At 36.8% G+C, this 26389-nt stretch overlaps 1 long non-coding RNA gene across 2 annotated transcripts in view; it reads right to left on the bottom strand.

The window, feature by feature from the left end:
• Positions 1-6578: 6578 nt before the first annotated feature.
• LOC103546697 (uncharacterized) overlaps positions 6579-26389 on the bottom strand; it is a 113811-nt gene continuing 94000 nt past the window's right edge. For both annotated transcript variants that reach the window (XR_011529649.1, XR_543736.2), the window contains one exon: positions 6579-6727. This is a non-coding gene — a long non-coding RNA (uncharacterized lncRNA). The remainder of the gene's footprint in view (positions 6728-26389) is intronic.

A 26389-nucleotide genomic window follows, 5' to 3' on the forward strand; every position in this document is an offset into this window, starting at 1 on the left:
GTGGGTTTCTTTATAGGCAACATGTAGTTGGTTCTTGCTTTTTGACCTGCTCTGACAATCTATTTTAATTGGTATATTTAGACCACTGATATTTAAAGTAATTAATATAATTGGAGTAATATTTAGCATATTTATTACTGTGTTCTATTTGTTCCCCTTGTTCTTTGTTCCTATTTTTGTCTTATATACTTTTTCTGTCTTTGTGGTTTTAATTAAGCATTTTATATGATTTTATTTTCCTCCTTTCTTCGCATATCATTTATAATTTTTTTTCCTTTTTTTAGTGATTCCTCTAGAGTTTACAATATATGTTTATGACCAATTCAATTCCATTTTCAAATAACATTGTATTACTTAATGGGGTAAACAAAGCATCCGATATAAACACACATGCACACACACACAGGCATACATAGTCTAATACATTGTTATTATCTTGAACAAAATGTAACTATTAGAGCAACTAAGAATAAGAAAAATAAAAGTTTCTATTTTATCTTCACTTGTATATTGCTGGCTCTTCTGTCATGAATCAATTGACCATTTACATGTGGGTTTATTTCTGGGGTTTTGTATTCTTTCCCATTGATCTATATGTCTGTTTTTATGCCAATACCATAGTGTTCTGATTACTATAGCTTTATAATACAGATTAAAATCAGGGAGCATTATTCCTCCAGCTTTGTCCTTTCTCCAGATTGCTTTGTCTACTTGGGGTCTTATAGTTTTCAGTGTATAAGTCTTTCATCTCTTTGGTTAAATTTATTCCTGAGTATTTTATTCTTTTTGATGCACTTGTAAATGGGATTGTTTCCTTAATTTCTCTTTCTGATAGTTATTAGTGTATAGAAGCACAACAGATTTTTGCATATTGATTTAGTATCCTCAGCTTTGCTGAATTCATTTATTAGTTCTAACAGTTTTTGGTGGAATCGTTAGAGTTTTCTATGTATAATATCATGTCATCTGCAAATAATGACAGTTCTACTTCTTCCTTCCCTATTTGGCTGCGTTTTATTTCCTTTTCTTGCCTAATTGCTCTGACTAGTACCTCCAATACTATGTTGAATAAAAGTGGCAAGAATGAACATCCTTGCCTTATTTCTCATCTTAGAGGAAAAGCTTTCAGCTTTTCACCACTAAGCATGATGTTAGCTGTGGGTTTGTCATATATGGCCTCTGTTACACTGAGGCACAGTCCCTCTAAACCCACTTTGTGGAGAGTTTTTATCATAAGTGGATGTTGAATTTTGTCAAATTCTTTTTCTGCATCTATGGAGGTGGTCACATGATTTTATCCTTCATTTTTTTAATGTAGTGTATTACATTAATTGATTGATATTGAACTATCCTTCCATCCCTGGAATAAATCCTATTTGATCATGGTGTATGATCCTTTTAATACATTGTTGAATTTGGTTTGCTAATATATTGTTGAGGATTTTTTCATCTATGTTCATCAGGGATATTGGCCTGTAATTTTCTTTTCTTGTGACATCCTTGTCTGGTTTTGGTATCAGGGTACTGCTGGCCTCGTAAAATGAGTTTGGAAGTGTTCCCTCCTCTTCTGTTTTCTTGGAAGAGTTTGAAAAGGACTTGCATTAACTCTTTTTGAATGTTTGGTAGAATTCTCCAGAGAAGCCATCTAGTCCTGGACTTTTGTTTCTTGGGAGAATTTTGACTACTAATTCAATCTCCTTACCAGCAAATGGTCGGTTTAGACTTTCTATTTCTTCATGATTCAGTCTTGGTAGGTTGTATGTTTCTAGGAATTTATTTGTTTCTTTTACATTGTCCCCTCTGGAGTTTTTAACTCATCAATTTCAGTCTACATTTTCCTACCCCAGCACTTATTCTGAAGGAGGTTTCTGCTCATGGTTTTCACCTCTGGTAAGTTGTGATTCTCTGTATCTGCCTGTCTGTTTTTTCATTTTGGGGTCAATGATTTTCCCTGTGATCCCACTTCTCAGCTGAATCTACAAAGAGTTGTTGATTTCCAGTTTGCTCAGCTTTTCATTTGTTGTTAGGACAGAGTAGATACTTCTAATCTCCTTACCTGCTGGACCAGAAACTGGAAGTCACTCATTTATTTTTTTAATTCACACACATGTACTTATATTTTACTATATATATATTTGAATTCCTAAATAATTCATAATATTATCTTTCACATTTTAAATATTTTATAGTTAGTATGATACTCTACACATTTTTCCATTTTTGTTTAATGTTGTGAAATTCATCCAGACTAAGAAATGTAGCTTTAGATCATTCATTTTCACAGTAGCAGTTTTTTCCATTATATGAATAGACTATAATTTATTTATTTTCTAGTTGATAGACATTCAGGTTATTTTCAGGTTTTTTTTCTGTTATGATACTGCAACGATCTTTCTCATCTAAGTATTGTCTAAGTATGAAAGTTTTTCTGTGAGCTGGTCTTTAGACTTTGGTAAAGTCACTCTTAGGAATATACATAATGTCTCCATGAGACATGAGAGCATAAGTACTTTAAATGAAACCAAGTCATTTCAACCTCCACATTATTTTTTTCCTAAAGTGATCTATCTGAGAAGGTGCTTATGGTTGAGGTGTTGTGCTGTTTCTCCTGTCCCATGTTTCCTTTCAAAATTTCAAAAATCTCTCCTTTTCTCATTTTACATAAAACTATTAGAATGACTAAGATAACAATACTGAAAATATCAAGTGCTAGTGAGATGTGGAACACTGGGAATGCTCATAAATTGATGATAAATGCAAAATTGTATAGCCGCTCTGGGAAATGGTTTGACAGATTCTTAAAACATTAAGCATGTACTTAAAATATGACCTAGCAATCTCACTCCTATGTGTTTATCTTAGAGAAAGGAAAACTTGTGTTCACACAAAAACCTACACAGAAGAGTTTATAGCAGTTCTATTCATGATTGCTCCAAACTGGAAACAACACAAATGTCCTTCAATGGATGAATGGATAAATGACTGTGGTATATCCATACAACGGAATTGAATACAATTGAATACTACTCAGCAATGAAAAGAATGAACTTATATAAATCTCAAAGGCATTTGCTAAGTAACATAAATATCTCAAATGTTGCATACTATATGAATCCACTTGTATAACATTCTGCAAAAGACAGATATGTGGTGATGGAGAGCAGGTCAGTTTTTGCCCAGGATGAGGTGAGGTGTGGGAGGGAGTTGTGACTACAAAGGTGTCAAGGTAGCACAAAGAAGCTTTTTGGGCAGAAGGGGTTGATGCCAACTATTCTGTTGTCTCACTGTCAGGGTATTTACATGAATTCATACTTGTGTTAGAATTCACAGAGCTGTACACACAGAATAATAAATGTTTCTATATATTAATTTAAAGCAAAATGAAAAATAAAATAAAATGAAAACCTGGAGATCCATTCAGAATTTTACTATGGAACATTTCCCCAAAATATAGAAGTACTTTGAGCACCAAAATGACAGTTTGAAACATTGCAGTTTATTTACACTGTCAATAACTCTAATAACTACATAATATAACTTTATGCAAGTCAGGTGGCCCATAATGTTTAACTTTCAACAAAATTTTAGTAGGATCTCATCCTTTCATTAGTTAAATTTATGATTAAAAAATATTAGTGAGGGGCCAGGCTGGTGGTGTAGTGGTTAAGTTCATGCACTCTGCTTCAGTGACCCAGGGTTCGTAGGTTTCAATTCCTGGTGTGGACCTACACACCACTTGTCAGGCCATACCATGGGAGTGTCCCACATACAAAATAGAGGGAGATTGGCACAGATGTTAGCTCAGCAACAATTTTCCTCGAGCACAAAGAGGAAGATTGGCAACAGACGTTAGGTCAGGGCCAATCTTCCTCACCAAAAAAATAAAGAAAGAAGTAAATTTAGTGATAGACCTCTATGTTTTGTTTTTTTGTTCCCCCAGGGGAAGATTCATCTTAAACAAACATCTGTTGCTAATTTCCCTCCTTTGTTTTTTTTATTCCTTTTTCTCTCCCCAAAGCACCAGGACATCGTTGTGTATAGTTGTAAGTTCTTCTGGTTCTTCTATGTGAGCTGCCACTACACCATGGCTACTGACAGATGAGTGTTGTGGTTCTGTGCCCAGGAACCGAACCCATGCCACCAAAGCAGAGTGCACCAAACTTTAACTGCTAGCCCATCAGGGTCGGCTCAACCTCTATGTGGTTTTTGATATGTAGCAGAGGGAGTTCAAGTAACAAGAGCTACAAGGAAACTTTGTCCATTCTCATCTACTTATTAACAAAGTTTCTCAGCTCTTAGATCTATAAAAACGAAAAAGAAAAAAAAAACCCACATAGGAACAGAATTGATGCTAGACTCTGGCTCAGTTAGAATACTTATTCTTGTTTGTTGACGTCTTCTTATATCTGTCTGAAAATTTGTTTTTTTAATTTCCTTCATCCTGTATATCTGTTTTCTCAAAGTTATTTTCTCAGTCTTTTGGTCTACTTACATCTAAAAGTGAGGCATTAATAAGAAGATCAGAAGTTTTGTGTATGTTCATGGAGCTTGATAGTTTTACTGGTATAATAACAGAGAAAAATTAGAGTTCTAATGCCCAGTACCTCACAGTATGATCTTATTTGGAGATAGAGTCTTTATAGAAGTAACCAAGTTAAAATGAGGTCCTTATGGGGCTGGCCCCGTGGCCGAGTGGTTAAGTTCGCGCACTCCACTGCAGGCGGCCCAGTGTTTCGTTGGTTCGAATCCTGGGCGCGGACATGGCACTGCTCATCAGACCACGCTGAGGCAGCGTCCCACATGCCACAACTAAAAGGACCCACAACAAAGAATATACAACTATGTACTGGGGGGCTTTGGGGAGAAAAAGGGGAAAAAATAAAATCTTTAAAAAAAAAAAAATGAGGTCCTTATGGCAGGCCCTAATCCAATATGACTGACTTCCTTATAAAAAGGGGAAATATGGGAGTTGGCCCTGTGGTACAGTGGTTAAATTCACCTGCTCTACCTTGGCAGCCTGGGGTTCGCCAGTTTGGATCCTGGGTGTGGACCTACATGCTGCTTATCAAGCCATGCTGTGGCAGGCATCCCATATATAAAGTAGAGGAAGATGGGCACAGATGTTAGCTCAGGGCCAATCTTCCTCAGCAAAAAGAGGAGGATTGGTGGTGGATGTTAGCTCAGGGCTAATCTTCCTCAAAAAAAAAGGGGGGTGGGCAGGGAATATGGACACAGGGACTTGCATAGAAGAAAGAGATATGCAAAGCCATGGGGAAAAGATGACCATCTCTAAGCCCAAGGAGAGAGGCCTGGAATAGATCCTTCTCTCACGGCCCTCAGAAGGAACCAACTCTGCCAACACCTTGATTTTGGATTTCTAGACTCCAGAAATGTGAGACAAAACATGTGTTTTTAAGCCACCAGTTTGTGGTAATTTGTTACAGGAGCACCAGAAACCAATACCACTGGAAGTCCTGCCTGTTGGTATCTTTACATTGTTCCTCTTTGTCTGGTTATCTTCTATAAAGTCCTTTCAACACCCTTTTGGAAAGTCATGGGCCTGGCTGCCAGCATTCAGAGAGCCGACTAAGGGAACAATGTTGGGTTCTCAGTATCTCGTGTTTCTCAACACATACCCTAATTACACCTGAGCCTGGTGTTTTCCAAACCAGAGATGCTGTTATAACCTCTCTATAATGTAAACTTCTTGCCTGCTTCCCAAGTGTGGGAAAAAGTTTGGGACTTCTAACCACTTCTCATACAGATTTCAACAAATCTCTGTTTATTCCCAAATTTACCCCAGTTATGAGATACCTGGAACAGGATTCTGTGGTATAAATAAAGTCATTTCTTGGCTTTCCCCTAGGCCAGCTTAGAATTGAGTTTTTTTTAGGAGCTGCTAATTCCATTATCACAAGGGTAATTCTTCTTGCCTCCGAAATGCTGATGCTGTTGTTTCCTCTCCCATTTTCGTTATCCTAGTGGGTTTATGCCTTCTTTGAAAATTCATTTTTAGCTAGGAGTCTTAAGTTCCATTATTTCATGTGACCTCAGCTATACATCATATAAGATATTTGATATATTTTGGTACATGTTTTGAGTCAGGAGATATTTTTAGCATGACTACTCAGGCACACGGCTGGAAAAGACATATTGTAACTATAATACTTGCTTACGTTGATGAGAAGGTATTAAATCATCTCTGTTCTAGGATCTGTTCTTTTTTAAGAGGCTAGAGTTTACCTAATGATAATTACATGAACTGGGGCTTGCAATCAGATGGGTGCGTTTTACTCCAATGCAGGTTGAATTATTAGATAGGCGCATATACATCCATATGGAGTTACACTGATATTGTAGAATAGTTTATACTTATATCGTTATGAATAGATAGAAACTAAGTCTTGAAATGAGTTTTCTCCTGCAGACTCTGTCATCTACTAGCTGTGTGCTATATTGGATATGTGCAATTTATCTAAAGTCTCAGTTTCTTCTTCCACAAGCTCTGTAAATTAGTCACCAGAGAAAACATTCTGCAATTCTGTACTTTTTTTTTTTTAAAGATTTTATTTTTTCCTTTTTCTCCCCAAAGCCCCTCCGGTACATAGTTGTATATTCTTCGTTGTGGGTCCTTGTAGTTGTGGCATGCAGGACGCCACCTCAGCGTGGTTTGATGAGCTGTGCCATGTCCGCACCCAGGATCCAAACCAACGAAACACTGGGCCGCCTGCAGGGGAGAGAGCGAACTTAATCACTCGACCACGGGGCCAGCCCATGCAATTCTGTACTTTTAATTGAAACAATAGCCATTTTTCTTTGTGCTTAAATTATTCTCTAGTATCTAAAATAGAAACCTATCTATCTATGACAATTAGAAAGTAGCTTCCCGTATAATTCTGGTTAAATGGTTCTCTTGTTTATTTTGTTTTAGAAAAAATAAAACACTTTAGCTCAAGATCCCTTCTTGAATAAAGAGATCGCCTCAATTTTCTTTTTATTTTCATTTTGCAAGAAACCCTTTTCTTGTGGTAACATATAGATAAAAAATTTGTGATTTTATCAATTTTAAAGTATACAATTGAGTGACATTAAGCACATTCACGATGTTGTGCGACAATAACCACTATCTAGTTCTAGAACTTTTTCATCACCCAAACAGATGCTCTATATGTATGAAGTGCTTATTTTCGATTTTCTCCTCCCCCAGAGCCTGGCAACCACGAATCTGCTTTCTATCTCTATGGGTTTGCCTATTCTGAATATTTCCTATAAATAGAATCATGCAATAGATGTTGTTTTTGCATCTGCCTTCTTCCATTTAACATATTTTTTTTAAGGTTCATTCATGTTATAGCATGCATCAGTACTTCATTTCTTTTTATGGCTGAGTAATATTCCATCACATGGAGATAACACATCTGGTTTGTCCATTCCTCAGTTGACAAACATTTGAGTTATTTCTATCTTTGGCTATTATGAACAGTGCTACCATGAACATTCATGGACAATTTTTTGTTTGAACTCCTGGTTTCAAATTGTTGGAGTATGTACTTAGGTGTGAAACTGGTAGGTCATATTTTAATTCTATGTTTAATTTATTGAGTATCTATAAAACTGTTTTCAGTGTCTACTGCATTTTATATTCCCACCAGCAAAATGTGTGGGCTAGAATTCTCCACATCTTCACCAACACTGGTTATTTTCTGGCTTTTTTATTATGGCCATCCTAGTGGAGGTGAGTGCTATCTAATTGTGGTTTTGATTTGCATTTTCCTGATGACTAAAATGATGTTGAATATCATTACACATGTTTCTTGGCCATTTGTATATCTTCTTCAGAGAAATATCTATTCAAACTTTTTGCCATTTTTTATTTGGGTTGTCTTTTTGCTGTTGAGTTGTAACTGTTCTTTACATATGCTAGATTCTAAGCCTTTATCAGATATATGATTTGTAAATATTTTCTCCCATTTTTAGATTGTCTTTTCACTGTCTTGCCCAAGATTTCTTCTTAATGACCAGAATAAGTTATAACTTGCAAAGTATTTGATGAATCTGCATCATTTATTTAACAAGCTTTTTTTTTTAACACTTACTAAATTTCGGGCATTGTGCTAGGTGCTGGGGAGTAAATTACAATAGAAATGTAAAGAGAAGCAATCAGATAGACAGATAGCCATTGACCTTCAGGAGCTCACAATCTAATAGAAATGACAAAAATGTCAAAAGATCATTAAAATACATTTTGATAAAAGCAAGCATATAATAGTGCCCCTTAACCTAAATTTGGAAAGTCGAGGCAGGCATTACTGTGGAAGGGACATGTGCTTGTAGATGAGGCGCAGAGAATCAAGTCGATAACAACACACAGGAAGTAGAAACACTATGTGCAAAGAGATATGTGAGGCTATGGTGCATTTGAGGATCTGTAAGTTGTCTACAGGGAAACCGAGAGAAACCTTTGGTAAGGCAAGAAGGAACTGGATTATGAGAGACTTTGTATGCTAATCTATGAAGATTAGACCTGACCTCTACTGGAGCCTTGAGAGGACTTTTAAGCAACAAGTTCAACCAAATAAGATTTGTATTATAGAAAGATTACAGTGTGATTCCAGAGAACGAATTGAGGGGCACTGAGACTACAGACAAAGAAAGCAGTTACGGATTAAAAATGATCAGAGATGATGACAATCAAGACAAGCTGGTGGCGGTCAGGACTGTCCTTCGATCCAGCCAACAGCTCCAGCTCTCCTTTCTCTTTTCTGATGCATTCCTTCCCACAAGGTGGAGTCCCCAGGGACAAGAAGCCATATGCTGGGAGCCCGCACGCACTCTTCCTTCTAGATCAACACTACTGAAATTCCCAGTCCAAACAGCACAGGCATGCTTTCAGGGTATAACTATGCAATGAATTAATGCAGCTCCATTCCAGATAACTTAATATTTATTCTTGCTCCTCAAACCTCCAACTTTTCCTCCCGAGTCAGAAGATAACCTTGCTTTTCACCCTTTCTCCTATTGAACTCCATTCGCCTTTTATTTCTCACCATTCCACTGAAATTGCTATTTTCAAGATTACAAGCATATCCCATAGTGTTAAACGCAACGGTAACCTCTCGGTCCTCACATTACTCATACTATCCAAGGACTCTAACATAGCTGATAACTTCTTTCTGGAAGCACTCTTCAATTTGTATACAGAACACTCGCACATGTGTTTTTCACTTAGCCTTACTAGCTTCTTTTTCTTTTGCTGCTTCTTCCTCATATTTCTGATCTTAAAAAATGGGAGTTCTCTGATCTCTTCTTTTTGGGGAGAGTCTGCTGTCACTTCCCAGGTGCTCTCTTTCAATCTTATATGTTTAAATAACAGTTATATGTTGTTAAATCCAAAATTATTTTTTTCAGCTTTGACCCTACTCTAAACTACAGTTTTATATCCAACTATCCAGTAGGTCTGTCTTCTTGGATATATAATAAAAAACCATAAGCTTAATAAATCAAAAGCTGAAGGCTTATTAATTATCTCCTCCCACCACCATCTCCCACACAGACCCAAGGCTGGCTTCTTGCTCGGTTTACCCCACCTCATTAATTGGCAAGTTCATTACTCTAGTGACAAAGGCCAGAAACTTCAGAGTCAGCGTGAATGCCTCTTACTCTTTCATAATCAGATCAGATTCATCAATCAATCCTATAGTTAAAATATATCCAAGTTAAATATAGCCAAGTTAAAATATATACAAAAATCTCCATTTATGTGAATTAAAAAATAGGCAAAATTAAAAGAGAAGTCAGAACAGTGATTAGCACCAGAAGTGGGTATTGACGGGAAGGAAGCATAAGGAAACTATCTGGGGTGATATAAATATTCTTTTCTTAATTCTTGATTTGGGTAAGAATTACCTCAATGATGCTTCTGCTAAAATTAATTGAACTGTATACTTCAGATCTGTGGAGTTTGCATAACTCACTATATGAACTTTATACTTTATCAATAAAGTAAAACCAAACTGTACACTAACATGTCCACGTATACATATACACATATGTGAGTTTGTATCTGTATCCGGAATCTGATTACTTCTCACTTGTCTTGTCCCATGACAGTCAATTCTCTTGTTTTTTCAGCTTTGTTGAGATACAGTTGACAAATAACATTGTGTAGTTTAAGGTGTACAATGTGATGATTTGATACACATATATATTGTGAAATGATTACGTCAATAGAGTTGATTAACACCTCCATTACCTCACATATATACCATGTTTTTCCTGTGGTGAGAATATTTAAATCTACTCTCCTAGCAACTTTCAAGTGTATAATACAGTATTATTAATTATAGTCATCATGCTGCATATTAGATCCCCAGAACTTATTCGTCTTATAACTGGAAGTTTGTACCCTTTGACCAACTTCTCCCCATTTCTCCCACCCCCTAGTCCCTGGCAATCAGCATTCAACTCTTTGTTTCTATGAGTTTGGCTTTTTTAGATTCCACATATGTGAAAGATCATGCAGTATTTGTCTTTTTCTGTCTGACTTATTTCACATAGCATAATTCTTTCAAGGTCCATTGTATTGTGGCAAAGGGCAGGCTTTCCTTCTTTCTCATGGATAAATAATATTTCATTGTATGTACATATATGTGCGTGTGTGTGTATGCCACATTTTCTTTATGCACTCATCCATCAATGGACACTTAGGTTGTTTCCCTACTTTGTTATTGTGAATAATACTGCTGTAAACGTGGGAAGGTAGATGTCTTTTTGAGTTAGTGTTTTCATTTCCTTTGGATACATACTCAGGAATAGAATTTATGGATTATGCAGTAGTTCCATTTGTAATTTTTGTGGAACCTCCATACTGTTTTCAATAGTGACTGCACCAGTTTACATTCCCATCAACAGTGGACAGGGGTTCTCTTTTCTCGACATCCTCACGTTATCTCTTATCTTTTTAATAATAGCAGTTCTAACAGATGTGTGGTGATATCTCATTTGGTTTTGATTTGCATTTCCAGATGATTAGTGATGTTGAACACGTGCCTATTGGCCATTTATATATCTTCCTTTGAAAAATGTCTCTTCAGACCCACTGCCCACTTTTTAATTGGATTATTTATTTGCTTGTTTTATCCTTGAGGGGTATGTTTCTCGTATTTTGGATATTAACCCCTTATGAGATAGATGGTTTGCAAATATTTTCTCCCATTCTATAAGTTGCTTTTTCATTTTGTCAATCATTTCTTTGCTGTGCAAAATATTTTTAGTTTGATGTAGGCCTACTTGTTTGTTTTTGTTTTTGTTGCTTGCGCTTTTGGTGTCATATCTCAAAAATCATTGCCGAGACCAACATTAAGGAGATTTTCCTTACGTTTTCTTGTAAAAGTTTTATGGTTTCAGGTTTATGTTTAAATCTTTAATACAATTTGAATTAATTTTTGTGAGTAGTATAAGATAGGGATCCAATTTCATTCTTCCGTATGTGATTATCCAGTTTTCCCAACACCACTTATTGAAAAGACTCTCCTTTCCCCATCAAGTATTCTTAGTTCCCTTGTCAAAAATTAACTGACTATATATGAGAGGGTTTATTTCTGGGCTGCTGATTCTGTTCCATTTGTCTGTATCAACTTTTAAACACTATACTGTTTTGATTACTATAGCTTCGTAAGGTAGTTTGAAATCAGGAAGTGTGATACCTCCAGCTTTGTTCTTTTTCAGGATTGCTTTGGCTATTTGGGATCTTTTGTGGTTCCATATAAATTTTAGGATTGTTTTTCCTATTTCTATGAAAAATGCCATTGGAATTTGATAAGGATTGCATTAAACCTATAGATGCCTTTGGTTAGTGTGGACGTTTTAACAGTTTCATTCTTATGACCTATGAGCACAGGCTATCTTTAACTTTATATCTGTCTTCTTCAACTTCTTTCATCAAAGTCTTATTGCCTTCAATGTACAGATATTTCACCTCCTTGGTTAAATATATTTCTAATTACATTTTTGCTTTTAATGTCTTGTAGATGGAATTATTTCCTTTATTTTTTTTTCAGATAATTTGTCATTGGTATATAGAAATGAACCTGATTTCTTAATGATGATTTTTGTAATGCTAAAATTTAACTAACAGTTTTTTTGGTGGAGTGTTCGAGTTTTCTATGTGAGAGATCATTTCATCTACCAATCGATACAACTTTTTCTTCCTTTCTAATTTGGATGACTTTGATTTCTTTTTCTTGCCTGATTGCTCTGGCTAGGACTTCCAAAACATATTATTTTGAACAAGAATGCTAAGAGTGTGAATCCTTGTCTTGTCCTTGATCTTAGAGGAAAAGCTTTCAACTTTTCACTGTTGAGGATGATGTAAACTGCAAGCTTGTCATGTATGTTCTTTATTATACAGAAGTATGTTCCTTCCATACCCGGTTTGTTGAGTGCTCTTGTCATGAAAAGATGTTGAATCTTATCAGATGCTTTCCTGCATATATTGAGATGATCATATGAGGATTTTATCTTTCATTCTATTTAACTGATGTATCACCTTTATCAATTTGTGTGTGTTCAACCATCCTTGCATCTCAGGGATAAATCCTACTTGATGTATGTGTGATCCTTTTAATGTGCTATTGAATTCAGTTCGCTGGTATTTTGTTGAGAATTTTTCCATCTATATTCATCAGGGACATTGTCCTCTAAGTTTATTTTCTTCTAGTATTGTTGCCTGGTTTTGGTATCAAGGTAATGCTAGCCTTGTAAAATGAGTTTAGAATTGTTTCCTCCTCTTCAAATTTTTGGTGGAGTTTGAGAAAGGAGTGACATTAATTCTTCTGTAAATAGTTGGTGGAATTCATCACTGAAATTCTCTGGTCCTTAACATGTCTTTGTTGGAAGGTGTTTGACTATTGATTCAATCTCCTTACTTGTTATTGATCTTGTTAGAGTTCTATTTATTCACCATTCAGTTTCTGGAGGTTGTATGTATCTAGGTATTTATCTATTTCTTCTGCATTTTCCAGTCATTGGTGTATAATTGCTCATAGTAGTCTCTTATGATCCTTTGTATTTCTGTAATATCAGTTGTAATGTCTCTTCTTTCATTTATATTTTTATTTCTTTGAGTCCTTTTTCTTTTTGGCTAGTCTAGCTGAAGGTTTTTCAATTTTGTTTATCTTTTCAACTGTTTTGTTAATTTTTTCTGTTGTTTTCCTAGACTCTATTTCATTTATTTCTGCTCTAATCTTTAATATTTCCTTTTTTCTTCTAATTTTGTGCTTAGTTTGTTCTTGTTTTTCTAGTTCCTTGATGTGTAATGTTAAGCTGTTTGTTTGAGATTTTTTTTTCTTAGTGTATGTTTATAGCTATAAAATTCTCCTAGAATTGATTTTGCTATATCCCATAAATTTTATGTTTTTATTTTCATCTGTCTCAACATATTTTTTATTTCCCTTTTGATTTCTTCTTTGATCCATTGGTCGTTAAGGAGTATTTTGTTTAATTTCCATGTATTCATGATTTTTCTAGCTTTCCTTCATTGTTACCCTTCTAGTTTCATACCATTGTAGTCAGAAAAGATACTTGATATAATTTCTTTGTCCTTGAATTTCTTTATACTTGTTTTGTGACCCTTTATATGATCTATCTTAGAAAATATTCTGTGAGCACTTGAGAAGAATGTGTATTCTGTTGCCTTTGGATGAAATGTTCATTATATGTCTGTTAAGTCCATTTGGTCTAGAGTCTTTTTCAAATCCATGTTTCCTTTTTTATTCTATTATGTGATCTATCCATTTTGAGAGTGGGGTATTAAAGTCCCTAACAATTACTGTATTGCTGTTTATTTCTCCTTTTTCTTTTGTTAGTATTTCCATTATATATTTAGGTGCTCTGATGTTGGGTGCACAAATACTTACAATCGTTATACTATCTTGACGACTTGACCCATTTATCATTATATAATGAGCTTCTTGGTCTCTTGTGACAATTTGAAAGCTTTAAAAAATTTTAAGCCTTAATAGCTAAATTTCTATTTTGTCTGATATAAGTATATCTACCCCAGCTTTCTTTTGGTTATCATTTACTTGAACTATCTTTTTCCATCCCTTCATTCTTGGCCTACATGTGTCTTAAAGCCAAACTGAGTCTTTTGTAGGTAGCATTCTATCAAATCTTGGTTTTTATTTATTTATTTACTTATTTTGCTAAGGGAGATTAGCCCTGAGCTAACATATGTTGCCTATCTTCCTCTTTTTTTTCTTTGAGGAAGATTAGCTTTGAGGTAACACCTGTGACAATCTTCCTCTATTTTACATATGGGTCACTGCCACAGCAAGGCTGATGAGTGGTATAGGTCCACATCCGGGACCCACACCCCGAAACCCAGGTCACAGAAGTGGAGCATGCTGAACTTAACCACTACGGCATGGGGCCAGCCACTTGGTTTTTATGTTTTAAATCCATTCAGGCATTCTATGTCTTTTGATTAGAGAATTTATTATAGTTATGTTTAAAGTAATTATGGGGCCAGCCTGGTGGCACAGCAGTTAAGTTTGCATGTTCCGCTTCACCAGCCTGAGGTTTGCCAGTTCAGATTTTGGGTGCGGACATGGCACCGCTTGGCAAGCCATGCTGTGGTAGGCGTCCCACATATAAAGTAGAGGAAGATGGGCATGGATGTGAGCTCAGGGCCAGTCTTCCTCAGCAAAAAGAGGAGGATTGGTAGCAGATGTTAGTTCAGGCTAATCATCCACACACAAAAAAAAGGTAACTACTGGTAGGTAAGGATTTATTATTTCCATTTTATTAATTGTTTTCTGATGTCTTTGTAGATTCTTTGTTCCTTGCTTTCTCCCTTGATGTCTCCCTTTGTGATCTGATGACTTTTCATGGTGGTTTGTTTTGAAATTTTATCATAATCTCTGTGTGTCTACTATAGGTTTTCCCATCTAAGTACAATGAAGTTTTCACAAAATATCTTATAATTACAGCATCCTATTTTAAGTCGAGAACAACTTACTTCCATAGCACACAGAAACTTTGTACTTCAACTTCTCCTCTTTCAAATTTTTGTATTGTATATCCATTAACAAATTGTTATAACTATAGTTATTTTGTATATGTTTGCTTTTTAACTTTTAAATCAGAGTTGTAAGTTATGTATGCACCACCATTACACCATTAGACAATCTATCTTTGACTACGTATTTACATTACCAGTGGATTTTCCACATTTATGTGTTTTTATGATGTTAATTAGCATCATTTTATTTTAGCTTGAAGAACATCCTTTAGCATATCTTGTAAGGCAGGTAAAGTGGTGATGAACTCCCTCAGCTTTTGTGTGTTTGGGAAAATCTTTCTCTGTCCTTATTTCTGAAGAACATCTTTGCCAGGTATAGTATTCTTGGGTGACGGTTTTTTATTTTCTATCAATATTTTGAATATTGATGATATTCAAATTGAATGATATATTTTGAATATATCATCCAACTCTTTCCTGGCCTGCAAAGTTTCTCTGGCGAAATCTACTGACAGTTTTATGGGGTTCCATTGAATATGATGAGTGCTCTTCTCTTGCTGCTTTCAAAATTATCTCTGTGTTTGACTTTTGACAATTTAATTATGTCTTGGTGGAGCCCTTTTCTGTTTGAGCCTAGTTGGGGGTCCTTGAGCCTCTTGAATCTGGATATTCATTTCTGTCTCCAGGTTTTGGAAGTTTTCAGTTGTTATTTCTTTAAATAGACTTTTCACTTTCTCTTGTCTTTCTCCTTCCAGGATTCCCATAATGTGTTTAATTTTTCTGCTTATAGAATCCTGTGAGTCCCATAGGCTTTCTTCACTCTTTTTCATTCCTTTTTTTTAAATTTGCTTCTCTGAATGGTTAACATCATATGACCTGTTTTTGAATTCACTGATTCTTTCTTCTACTTTGTCAAATATACTTGATGCTTTCTATTGAATTCTTCAGGTCCATCATTGTATTATTCAGCTCTAAGATTTCCAGGGGTTTTTTGTGGTTTCTATTTCTTTGCTTAACGTCTCATTTTGTTCCTGCATTCTTCTCCTAATTTCATTTGGTTGCCTGTCTGTGTGTTCTTGTAGTTTACTGAATTTCATTGAAAGAGTTATCCTAAATTTTTGTCAGACAGTTCATAGATGTCCATTTGGAATCAGAACTTTATTAATTTTTTTTATTGTGTCATGCTTACCAGATTCTTTGTGATCCTTGACTCCTTGGGTTAGTATCTGCACATTTGAGTAAGAGGTGTCTTCTTCTAGACTTTCATGTTTGTTTTGGCAGCAAATCAGTTCAGCTTGGGTCCCTGGATGGATGGACTGGTAGCTATTGTGGGCAGGCAAGGCTTGCTATCATGGTCTGTAGTTGGGCAAGGCCTCTGACCATGTGTTAGGTGGCGGGGGTGGCACAGGCTGGTATCTGTCATTTGTTGGGCTTGTTGGCTGGGCTGCACATTCAAGTGGGGCTGTGAGTGGGCTCCTAGTCAAGTAGGGTTGCTGGCCACGTTCCATGATGAGTTGAGACTGCTAGCTGGGATTTGTAATCACTCCTTGTCAGGTGGGTCCTCAGGCTGTGCTCCCTAACCACATAGAGCCCCTGACTGGACTATATGTTCAGCCAGGGCTGCAAACAGGGCTGTGCAATCAGATAGGGCCTCAGGTTGTGCTCTGTGATCAGGTAGGTCCCCAGGCTGTGCTCTGAAGTTGGATAGAACTACAGGCTGAGCTTTGCTATCAGGTGAGGTCATTGGTTGATACTCTCTGATTGAGCAGAGCCTCCAACTGTATCCTACAGCTGAGTGGAGCTGGAGACTGTGCTGTGTGGCTGCACAGGGCTGTTGTCCATGCTCCTTGGTAGCGTGGGGCCACAGGATATGACACGCAATTGGGCATTGTCACTGGCTGGTTTCTCTGCCTGGGTAAAGGGGCAGACTGTCTTCTGCAGTCAGGCAGGGCTATAGGCTTTTCTCAATTGCTGGATAGAGCTATATGATGGACTTCAAGGCTTCCCAGTGCCACTGTTCAGTCTCCCTGGTTATTTGGGATCAGAGGCTATGCTTAACAGTTGGGCAAGGCTGCTGGCTTATCTCCCTGTCCATGAAGACCTGTAGGATGGGCTCTGTAGCTGTCTGGGTATTCTAGCCTGGCTTCCTAGTTGGGCAAGACTAGAGACTATGCTAAGGAGTTGAGTAACTGTGCTACCTTGCTTCCCTGCCTTGTTGGGCCATTGGATGCATTCCAGGGCTGCCCAATGTCTCATCCCAGGCTTCCTTGTCAGGCAAAACTGAAGACTATACTTAGCAGATGGGTGGAGCTGCAATTTTGCTCCTCTGCCCAGGAGGGCCATAGGATGTGCTTTCCAGCTGCTGAGTGTTTGTGGCTATGCTTCCCAGTGGGGTGGAACCAGAGGTTATACTCGTAGTTGGGCGGGGCTTGGAATTTGTCTTCTTGCCTGGAAGTGGCCATAAATGGTCCCATTGTCTGGGGGCCCAATTAAGACAGAACTGCCAACCAAGATCTCTGGCCAGGCAGGGCTACCACTTTGGCTCTGCAGAGGGGCAGAGCTTCTGGTTGGGACCTCTGCTTGGGCACTGCTGCAAGCAGGAATGCAGTCTGCCAAGATCTAAGCATTGGTAGCTATAAGCCCTGGCCCACTTCTCTGTCTTTATCTGATCCCCAGTGGTTGAGCCTGGCAGATTCCCTCAGTGAACACCATGAGTCTTGACTAGAGTGGGCCTTCCAGGAAGCATCCTGCAGTGCCAGGAAAGTTCATGTCCACCTAGGCTGTCTTTTTCCCGCTGTATAAACCATAGGCCCAGGGGAGTCTTCTCAATGCGGGGCTGTGGCAACCTGGAGAAGGAGCAATGCAGTCAAAGTGAAACAGCTTCTCTTGCCCTTGTGGTACTTCTCAATCTCTGTGGTCCAGAAAGTTGTTTCAGCCTCATTTGTAGGGTTCCAGGATTTTCATCATGGTGTTTTGTCTACAGATAGTTGCCAGGTGGTCTTGTGAGGGAGACTGAAGTCAGGAACAAGCTATGCCACCATCTTTATTTCGCCACTTCTGCCATAGTCAATTCTCACCACCCTTGCACTGCTACATACTTGTTCTACCATACTGACTCCCACTATGACCTGTTCTTTCACATGGCTCTTTTTACATTATATACATATATTTAAAAAAATCATATACCTCTCTGCTCAAAATCCTGAACGGCTTTACACATTATCCTGAGTAAAAATCATGGCCCTTGTAACAGTTTATAGGACCATATATGATCTGACCCACACGACTTCTCTGACCTCACTTCCTGTCACTTGCTTTCTTGATCGCTGTGCTCCAGGCACACTTGCCTTCTTGATTTTCCAGCCCAGCTTTTGTCTCTTGGGTTCTCTTCCTCCAGATATCCACATGGCTTACTGATGTAATGCCTTCATGTCTCAACCTGGATATCACTTCATCATAGAGGATGTTACTTACCAACTTATGCTTCATCCAACTCCCTTCATCCTCTGTTCCTGCTTTATTCTTCTCATAGTACTTATTGTCTCACATAATATTTGTTTGTTATCCATCTACCTCCTTGAGATTGACTAATCCACGAGAGTAGTCTTCAAAATATATGTCTTGAAGGAATGAATGTAGGAATAGAACATTTGGAAAGAAGATGATAGGTTTAGTTTTGATCGTGATGAAATTAGACATGAGCATTTCATATATATTTTTTGTGGAGCTCAGAGGGAACCAGCTGGATACAGATTTAGAAAACATTAACATAGTTTACAGTGACACCATAAATGTGGATATGGAGTACATAGTTTGTCATTAAAAAAACTATTGGCTCAAAGTTAAAGAATCATAGATCCTAAGCAGTAGGACTCCTCTTATGGACATGCCCAATTAACTTGGTCATTGAGAGAATAGGTGCTACAGGACCCAGAGTCAAGAGCTCCTGAGATCATTGAGATGGAACCTCACAAAATGCATATCTTCTTAATGTCTAGTATCAATGACAGAAGACATATAAATTAAGAATTCCCAAGAATGCTAAATAAATGCTGTCTTATCTGGTTCCACCTTCCAAATAAGAAAAAAAGAGATTTTTAAAAAGAAGAATTGGATCTTATATTTCAGAGATTTCGATCATGCAATTATAGCAAAATGCTGAGTGGATCTTTTCCTGTTGCCCCAGAATTAGTGAATGGTGAAAGATGAACATACATTGGTGATAATTACTCTTACATTCTAAAAGGAGCCAACATTGAAAGGCTCAGGTAGCTCCCTAGGACTTAAACACAGGCAGTCAAAATTATTCTGCTTTCTCAGCCATTTTCCCGTTAATCTCTTCCAATAAAAGTTATAAAATAGGAGTAGATTCAAGGATATATGTGGAGTGGTGGGTTATTGGCTTAGAGGCAGAGTCCTATGGCTTGTCTCTCTTTGCCTGTGTGGTAGTAAGATGGGACATGTTTTTGTCTTCTCTCTTTTTCTTTTTAAAGATTGGCCCTGAGCTAACATCTGTTGTCAATCTTCTTTTTTTTTCTTCTTTGCTCCAAAACACCCCCAGTGCATAGTTGTATGTTCTAGTTCTAGGTCCTTCTGGTTGTGCTATGTGGGACGCTGCCTCAGCATGGCCTGATGAGCAGTGCCATGTCTGCGCCCAGGATCCATATCAATGAAACCCTGGGCCGCAGACACAGAGCACACAAACTTAACAGCTCTGCCACGGGGCTGGCCCCTGGCCTCTCTTTACATCCAAGTAAGAATGCTTAAAAAAAAGACTAGTATCTCATTCCTGATTGTTCACCTACTCAGGAAGGGACTTCTGATCTGTCTTCTGTCCTGGTGAATGGAGGATGGGGTAGAGGATGAGGGTAAATGGCTGAGAAGAGAAATGAGGCGACAGTAAAATGATCTGCAATCCTGAAAGTTTTGAGTAGTCAAGTTGAAAGATTTTCTGTGGCTCAAGTAGACATAAGGCAGTCTTGAGCAGCCTGGCCAAGTCCACACATGAGCAGTCCTATATTATACAAAACCTGAGCAAAGAGGGTTTTCCAAAAGTATGTGACTGTAGACTCCAGGCTAGACAAGGTAGCTGAGGAGATATTGCTGAATGTCAAAAGTATAGAGTTTTCCCAAGAGCTCACTATAGAACCAGTTGATGAGATGTACCATGAGATGGCTCACAGGCCCCAAGAAATGGTCAGGCTCTGAATACCTGTGGCACAGGCCACCCAGGACAGGACCAGAGTCTAAACACCTTCAACATAGGCCCTATAATATGCTCAGAGGCTGCACACCTGTGTCATGGGCAACCCAAAAAGGACCATGGCAGCACTTGTTAACACAAAGACATTTGATTTGATGCTTTTACTGAATTTTCCCCTTTTCCTTCAACAGCAGAGAAAGGGACGCAGAAAAGAGGAAGAAAAGGAGCGATAGAATAGGCCATGTATACATCCATTCCTAGTTGTGAGCTAAAATTTGACTGACAGGAGTGGAAGGGGAAGACTAAGCATTATTGCCTATAAAATTAAGAACCCGAGTAGATGGAAAAAACTTTTTGAAATGTTGACAGAGTGAAGAGTCATGGTGGTTGGCTGAGACATCTTAAGGTCAATAGGGTAGATTTTTCCAAGCATGGTCGAAAGCAGCAAAGGGGAAAAAATTAAAACATTTCATTTTTGTGTCTAGTTGCACAGGTTTTTCAAATATTACATTATTGTGGGCTTTTTAAACACATTTTTGGTGGTCTTCATTGCTTCCTGAGAATCAGAGTTTCCATCTGGTATCCTTTCCCTTCAATCTGAACAACTTCCTTTGGAACATCATGTAGTGCAGAACTTCTGCTAACAAATTCTCATAGTTTTTTTTTTTTAATATGGAAGTGTTTTTACTTTTGTCTTTATTCTTGAGAGATGCTGTCACTCTAAAGATAGTATTTCACTAGTGTCAAGACTCCATTCCTTTGAAAATAAATCAGAGATCATTTGAATCATTGCTTCCTTCTATGTAATGTTTTATTATTCTCTGGATTCTTTCAAGATTTTCTCTTTATCTTTGGTTTTTAGTGGTTGACTGGGATTGCCTAGGTATCATTTTCTTTGGATTGATTCTGCTTGGACTCTGCTGATCTTCTTGAATGCTTAAATTTATGGCTTTCAACATATCAATATCAACAATACCAATATACTTCCCTGAGGAGCATTGCCCAGTATGAGTTTTAAAAATTTATTCTTTAAAGTATCCTTGAAAACATCTGTGAGAGCATTGGACCAACAGAACCTACCTGGACATTTCCTAAAGAAGGACATTTTCTTGACTTTTTACATACTGTCAGTATTATAATATTCTCAAGCTATATCCCAAATAACAAATATTTAGAACTCAATACTGGGCCATGCTCAACAGGGATGTGTATTGGTACTGTGCCTAATAAAGATTATTTCAAAGCTCTCCTTTCAAAATAATGATAATTGCTATAACAATAATTAACTCTCATTGTGTGCTTTGATTTGTCATACTGTATTCTAAATGCTTTGGATGTATTAATTTATTGAATCCATAAAAACCATCACAAACAGTGATACACCTTTATTCACTCGATTTTAGAGATGAGAAAACTAAGGAGATCCCAGGACCAAGATCCCCAGGAAGCAGCAGAGCAGAGATTTGTACTCAGGTAGTCTAGCTATGTTTACAGGCTCTGTATTTAACCAACAGCTCACGTGGCCCTGATGTTTTTCCAGCACGTAATTAAAACCTCAATAAAAGGAAGTTTCGTTTACATGGTTTCCAGCACAATCTGACAGTTTTAAAGATTGTCTCCCTCAACTTCACTGAGAACACTCTAATCTGAGACAAAGAGAAATACAGGCTCCGTGCAAGTGTATATTTTTCTAACGATGGGATAAATGGCTTGTCAAGAGTTACTAAGAAAATCAGAAAGTTTTTATTTTAAGGATCACCTCCATGACCGTGATTTTATTTTACATGAACATTTGTCCACTGATTTATTCTCTCGAGCCAAGAGAAGAACTGCGTGGACCTCAACAGATGTTGTAAGAGAGCCGTTACAGAACAGAGTGTCCCTAGTGTGCGAAGCCAGTGAATGTGATTGTAAATGGTTATGTGATTTTGGTGACTTATTTTGAAACCCATGCAGTGGTGGTAAGGGAACAAGTTAGTAGAACTCTAACAAAATTAAAACACCATCTTTTGAACTATGTTTTCTGAAATAAGAAATTCAGTGTAGAGGGTAACATAAATATTAGGGCTCTAATTTTGCTTGATATTCAACACTTTTTCAATCTGAGACTCATGGTAAAATAATTTGCAGAGAAAAGGGGTCTTTATCTTAAGAATGTAGAAAATACTAGTCGTGGTCATACCCTCATTTCTCCAAAGATGAATAGCCACTGATGAAAAGTGAATGTATACCTTAAATAATGACAAAAGGTAGCCTATTTTGCTCTGCTCTGAAATACTTTGAGATTTAGATTCATAGTAATTTGGGAAGGGGCATGTTTTCAAATCATAGAGCTAGAGGGGAACTTGAACATCACTATATTTGATTTTAGAGATGAGGAAATCTTGACCAAAGTCACACTAAGCATTAATCAAACCATTCAACAAAAGTTGACTAAGCTTCAATTATGCACCAGATACATATAATCATTTATGTTAGACTGTGAATATATGGAAAAAGTAAAAAATGAATTAACAAAATAACACAGAGATAGGCTGAGAATTCAGGTCTGTGGGTGTTTAGTCCAATGCTTTCTCCAGAATGAAAGTGGCTGAGCTAAATGAATGGGTATCATAATCTGAAGAATAATACAATTTAATTGCATTTAATTATGAGGAAAAGGGAATTTAACAATGCAAAGTTTTTCATAGAACGCAATCTTGTAGAATTTGATTTGCTTATATCATCTCAATTAAACATCAGTATCACCTTTTGAAAGAAATACAGAGAAAGAAAATCATTTGGCTTTTAGTGAATGCTTCTAGGGTTTCAAATATCCTTGGTTCATAAAAAGCAGTTATTCCTCCCATGTAATCCTTTCTTATTACTTCCATAATTCTGGGGACTTGTATTATCACGTTTCGTAAAACTGTTTAGGATGCTAATTGTTGTTTTAAAATTGTTGGATAATCAGCAAATACTGTATATACTCTATGGCACAATAAGAAATAACGTTTTTCCACAGACCAAATGAAAGGTGTTAATTTGAATTAAGTGATCAAATCACAAAAGTCAATAGAGGTTAACACTGCACAGTGTTTTCCAACACCATTTGAAAGGTAATACAAGTTCAAAAGACCAATTTTAACTTGAAAATGTTCCCAAATACTCCATTCTCCAAATATTTGCACAAAGTTATTGAAATCAAAATAATTATAAATGCTGAAACTTTTTTTTAAATGTAAAGAGAGTGATTTATATTTTATTAATTTTTGTTCAATAGAACCTAAGATTCTTTCATTATTCTATTGTGGTTTATGGCTATGACCAAGTAAGAAAACTAACATTTTGCTCAAAGTTGAAAGAATATGAGAGACCAACATTGAGTGATGTTTTACTACAGAAAGAAGGTACAGAAAGTCACATTGTACTCTCTACTTTCTCAAGTCATGAGTTTTATTTCATGCCATTGGTAACTTAACCTGTATTTATTTATCTCTATCTATAAAATATAGAACAAGGTGCTATGGAGGATAAATTGATAGCTCAAATATAAATATTTTCTTCAAGGTATTTAGAGATTAATATCAAAGATAGAAAACATATGTAAATTAAAATACAAGTATGCTTGAGGCCCCATAACATGTAAACAACAACAAATCAATGGTAGCAATTCTGTTAGAATGCCGCCAGGAGCTGTCGTTCCTGAATATTTAATGGGCTTCCTGGGAGCTGCTGATAGTTTTAAGTTAAGATGACTTTCAGTCGGGGAGAGGGAACTGTTACCATTTTTTAAAAAAGAAACCTTTGTAGAGGAATAAATTTGAGAGAGAGATAGTAAAACTTACTTGATAGCAGTATATTCAGGTAGCCAAGAGGATGTCTGACCTTCCCTTGCCAAGGACTAGTAGCTTTTGAAAATAACCATCGGCCAACTCTGACATAGGTCTGAAGGATGCCACCAGTGATCTCCATTGAAACCCAGAATGGGATAATGAAAGAGGACTCTCTCCAGTGAGGTCTCACTCTAGACTGCCTCAATGCTGAAGAATTATTCTGAGCTCTTGGTTAAAGATTTTCCTAGAAGGATTCCTTCTTTAGTACCAAAAACTCCTTGATTGTACTGAGTATTCTATCTCTTCAGTAATTTTTTCCTACTTGTTGAAGATCTTTATGTTAGTAAGGCAGGAAGAGACTCTTGATTAAATAAGGATTCCAGGATACCCCAGAGTAAGTCTACTATGAGTTGCTCTCAGTTAGCAGCTTACTTGAGCTTGAGAAGGACCATCATCTTCACTATCCCAAGGAGAAAAAAAAAAACACACGTCTCTTGGCATTCTAGAAACTGACCAAATTATGGATATAAACCAGAAGTTTTAACAGGCTATTCTGTCTAGCATTCTTTCTCTAGACTTTCCTCTCAGGATCAATGTCTCTGCAAAGCCCTCCAGACCAGATCAGAAACAGAGCTAGGAATTCATTCATTACTTTATCTCTTCCTTTATCTCTTCTCTTATTATATAAGCATTTACTAGGCAGCACTTCCCAGAGAAGTCAGCTCTTTGGCTGACTTTTGAAGCATGTGAAAAAGGCAGCTAGATTCTGTGGTGAAAGATTTCATATAGGGGATTATTATGTGCAAAGGCATGATAAGTTTAAGAGACCGCAGGTAATTTGATATGTTTGAACCATAGCAATGTTGTGTGTGTGTTGGGGGAGGGGAAACTGGCTATAGCAACACCAAGCCCTGAAGGTCCTTAGCTGCTATGTTAGAGCTGGGGCTTTCTCTTGAAAGTTAGAGACTTATTGAAAGATATTAACAAGCGAGAGGTATGAACAACCTTCCATTTTAGAAATAATCTCTCTAGAAAAGCCCAAATGATAATTTGTACTCAATAAATAATTTTTGAGTGAATTAATGAATGATGAGGGCCTTAACTAATCCAAGGATAAATAGATAAAAAAGACATTTCTAGAGATAGCAAAATGATATACTCATTAAAACTTGAAAAATGATTGAGTATGGATTGAAAAAAGGAGAGAAATCAAGAATACACGTGAAAAAAAAAAAGAAAGAAACCATGGGCTTCTTATTTAGGGCTTTCCAATCCTATTCACCCACATGGACAGGACTTGTTCTGGATACACAAATTCAGGTACTATCTATCCATAATTGGCACATATTTAAGCTACAGGAAGATAGTAGGTACTGTGGGACCTATTTAACTTAGCCTAGTTAGCCCTCCTACAACTCTTTGGATGGATTTGCTGTTTAAATCATGTCCTCAAAATTTCTAGCAAAATTGGCATATTGTCCCAGTCAAAACAGCGGCTGTGATTCAAACAGCTCATATAAAAAGAAAAAGCAACACAAACTTAGTAACAGCACCAAAGTTTTTTCAAAAGCCACAAACAACCCACAAATGGTAAACAAGGCTCTTTGTCTATTTTTACCATTTGTTTTAATATCAATAGCAACACATTTTTGAAACAAATAATATTCATTTTTTCCTGTTATTTTCAAATGCAAAGCTCTAAAAACACTCTGAGGCAAGCCTTTGAAATCTTTCAACATAATAAACTTCAGCTGCCTTTAAAAAACGTGATTTAATCTTACACTATTTGTCTGAACTTCTTCTGATTTTAGAAGTAATTGAATTAGTCTAGAGTTATATTACAGAAGAAAAGCTCTAGGAAGATTTTTGGAAAGGGAGATTAAATGTTTAAAATTACTTTTAGTTCTCTTGGAGAACAGCCATATAGATTTTGAAACTGTCATAGCATTGAACTCTGAACAAGTAATCTCTCAGTATATTTGCAAACTTGAAAAAAAATTCCTACTGTAATCCATTTTGAGTTTTGGAAGAGATGGAAAACGATTATGTTTAGTTATCGATCAAACTGTTTTTTAAGCACCCTACCTGGTGATATCAAATGTTATATTCCTAGATTCCTAGGAATTTATCTATTGTATTCCTAGGTTTTATCTATTGTAGTGTAGAATATTCTGAGCATGTATATAGAGTGATTTCAACTAATATTTGGTTAGATAGAAATTTATTACTCACTGATGGATTGCCAGGCCCGTCAGTCATCTTCCTTGTACATTTTGTTAATATTTTGCATTTTTTAAAAATTTTTATTTTGAAATAATTTTAGAATTACTGAAAAGTTGCAAAGATAAT

This window comes from Equus przewalskii, chromosome 19 (assembly GCF_037783145.1).
Source record: "Equus przewalskii isolate Varuska chromosome 19, EquPr2, whole genome shotgun sequence".
Classification (NCBI taxonomy): domain Eukaryota; kingdom Metazoa; phylum Chordata; class Mammalia; order Perissodactyla; family Equidae; genus Equus; species Equus przewalskii.